This window comes from Phragmites australis, chromosome 4, assembly GCF_958298935.1.
Source record: "Phragmites australis chromosome 4, lpPhrAust1.1, whole genome shotgun sequence".
Classification (NCBI taxonomy): Eukaryota; Viridiplantae; Streptophyta; class Magnoliopsida; order Poales; family Poaceae; genus Phragmites; species Phragmites australis.
Genome location: NC_084924.1, coordinates 16,399,542 through 16,402,861, shown reverse-complemented (window position 1 = coordinate 16,402,861; position 3,320 = coordinate 16,399,542). Strand labels below are relative to the sequence as shown.

The window sequence follows — 3,320 nt, the reverse complement described above, 5'->3', positions numbered from 1 at the left end:
TTGCACGATATCATCTATCCATTTCCAATTCAATGCCCATGATCTAGCTCAACTATCTCGATTTTCTTTGTGAGCAGACATACCCAAAATGAATAATCATCTAATTTTTATTAGAATAAAACAGCGTGTACTACACTAACAAAGCAACAATCTATGACAACGCATACAAACGTACAGTGTTTTGGACCAAGCCAACTGAAACCAGCACTCCAGTACAAGCTTCGACCGGAATGGGATAAACCAAGGCTGACTGTTTAGAAACTATCCAGTACATGAACTAATATTCCATTCTGCTTACACCAGGTTATGACTGAAAAGGTGAAAAACAACGTCTTCCTCAAAAGAACTTATAGAAAGCTATTGCTTCCAAGCTTTATCGGAAGGTGGCAACTGACCAAAAACTATAACCAACAGATTTGTGAAAATAGATAAATTTCCGGGCCTCACGAAATCAATCAGGGGTACATAATATTGAGGGGGCAAAAAATAGGGGCAGGCGATCTTAGCTCCAAAGTGGAAAGAGGAATAAAAAGGAGATATTTGTACTGATGTGCTCACAAGGCATACCGCATAACTTCACTAGGAAAAAAGAAGTATATGAATCCAATTGTAGAACAAGATGCCCAAGTCATGCATCCAATGTTATGTATAGCAAGTGACTAAGAACACCCAATTCATCAAACAACAGATGATAAGAGTTCATGAAGTGCAAACCCCTGCCGAAGTGATATTGAAAAGAAAGACTTCAAAGCCACTCATTGACACAGCTAATGGTATGGATGCAAATTCCCCCTCATTAACAACATACAACATGGAGTTGAAATAACACAGAGAAATGTCATGTCTGTCAATTAACAAAGTCCATCGCATATTTCACTGATTTTTGTGCTTTTGTGCTGTCATGAACCAACAAGGAATGTTACAAAGACCAAAAAATGCTATATTAGGAAATATGACATGACAATTATGAAATATTGATTGAATTGTATATTACTTTTCTTGTGGTTTTGGACATTTGTCAAATTTCCAATTCCTTCTTGCTTCCTCTTCCGAAGTAATACATGGAAAATGTTAGAGCATAGAAATCTTTGACTCGGTCCTGCTCATATCTAAAAAAAAATAGGATAGATGGGGTAACCTTCTCATGTTTCTTGGAATGATCACCTCCCAAATCGTGATTCCCACTCTTGTCCCTTTTCTTTTCTTTGTCTTTGTCCTTGTCTTTATCTTTATCTTTACTCCGATCTTTATGGCGATGTTTGTGCTTCTTCTCCTTCTCCTTGTCTCTGTCTTTGTGTTTCTTATGGGCTTCTTTACTTCGTCCTTGGGCTTGATCTTTGATTTTCCAGATATAGTTGGTGTACCTTTTTCAGCCTGTTTTGTGTTTAGAAATACTTCAGTAAGTAGAAAGAGTTAATACAGCTAAAGATATAAAAGTTCTAACAGAACATATCTTACAGAAGGCAAATCTACTGGTGCTGTTTCTCGCAGCTGAAAAGCTTGTCCTAGTGTTTCCATGTCGAAGGGCTGAATGTATGTAGTCTTCTCAGTTGGGTATGAGTTCTGAAATAGTTGATCTAGCTACATCCCTTCTCCTTTACAAATTTCGGTGTCGCCCACAACATTGTTAAGATAATGTGTATCTGAAATCGCCAACGGCAAAAATTTATCGCAAAAGAAACTATGATGGTTCAGCAGCTTGTAGCGGCTAATTAAGTAAACAGCACCACTAAGCTCCCGAGGACCTGAAATACGAGACAAAATTATGGTGGGTCAAAATTTATTCTGCCCAGTAGCATTTGCAATCGCAATGAATAACAAAGGTTCAGGCCTTCAGTGTCAAGACTGATATAGGTTCAGAACCTCTTGAGTCTTAACACATTCAGTCCAGCAGGTTGCATCGCAAGTACTGATCACTACAACATTTGCAAAAGAGGCATGCTTATCAAAAAGCTTAGTGAGTCGAACTAAAGGATGAGAAACAGCTAAGCTTCGTGCCTTAATCATAAATAAAAATCACCATAAATCAATCTGTTTCCTTTATTCATTTATTTATGTATCTATATTTTTTTAAACAAAACCCAATTGTTTGGGAGATCAATCCAACATGCTGCACAGAAAAGATGAACTGGAACTCTGGATACAGTTTTTCCTTTCTTAGTTAAAACTGAAGGTGAATTGAAATAGCAACCAAAAACCTTACCTCTCCCAAACTTGCCATCAGAACCCATCTGATTAGAGCTTGACATGTTAGCAATGCATGCCCACCTAAAGTATGACACAGCAAAAGCTGACCGATGAACAATTGAGCATACAAAAGTAAAGTAACAGAGAGGCTGAAAATAATTAAAACACAAACATAATACATTTACTATCGTTACAGATTTTTACTCGAGAAAATTGGATCCTTGACACTGAAAAGAGCGGGCTTATCACATTTGATACTCTAAACATGGTTCTTGATTAAGTGACACTCTAAACATTGCTACTCTTGCATTATTGACACTTTAGCTTGTTTTAATTGTTAGAATTTATTTTCCCCTCCGCAGGCCAGCTGAGATGACCGAACTACCCTCCCGGTGGCTTTTCTCCTGGCTGGGTCGCACCAGCTCGCCTGACCGCACATCTCTTCTCGCTCTGCCCCTGTTCCTCGCTCTCCCGAACCAGGCGGCGGAGGAGGCTACCGAACGGCAATGGTGGCTGCGTGTGCTCCAGCCAAGGTAAGACAACATTATTAATGGAGATCTCTTATTAATGTTAGCAACAATGGTTCGCACCTTTGTAGTTTGCCCATCAGGTTGCATGTGTCCAACTATTCTTCAAGGACATCCTTCTCCTTTATAGTGCCCTCTAAACTTTGTCTTAGACGATTTCTCAGTGGTCATATCAAACTCCTCATTAATTGTATATCGCCGAACAGCCATCCTGAATTTATCCATTGATACATACTCTATTCCAAGCTCCATCTTAGGGTGATTCCTATCATAAACAGTGCACGGCTCGTTTGGTATGGCATCATCAACAAGAATTGCCGGCCCTTCTGTATCATTAATATTAGTAGCTGCAGCTGCAATAGCAGCTCTAGCAACAGCCACTTTTTGTTTCTCAGCCCTATCATCCCCATCCCATAATCCAAGTAAAGGATACATTTGATCCTCAGACATGGTTGCCACTCTTCCTTCCTCATCAGTTGCAGTTTCAATCTGCAAGGGATCCCAATCAACAACAGGTATTACTTCTGTTGCTGCTACAGTTGTTTTACTTGTCCCTGCCTCCTCCAGTGCTGGCACATTAGAAACACTACACAGCAATGTGATACT

At 39.5% G+C, this 3,320-nt stretch overlaps 1 pseudogene; it reads right to left on the bottom strand.

Moving 5' to 3' along the window:
* Positions 1-851: 851 nt before the first annotated feature.
* Positions 852-2,249, bottom strand: LOC133914639 (mediator of RNA polymerase II transcription subunit 19a-like; annotated as a pseudogene).
* Between the last annotated feature and the right edge of the window lie 1,071 nt (positions 2,250-3,320).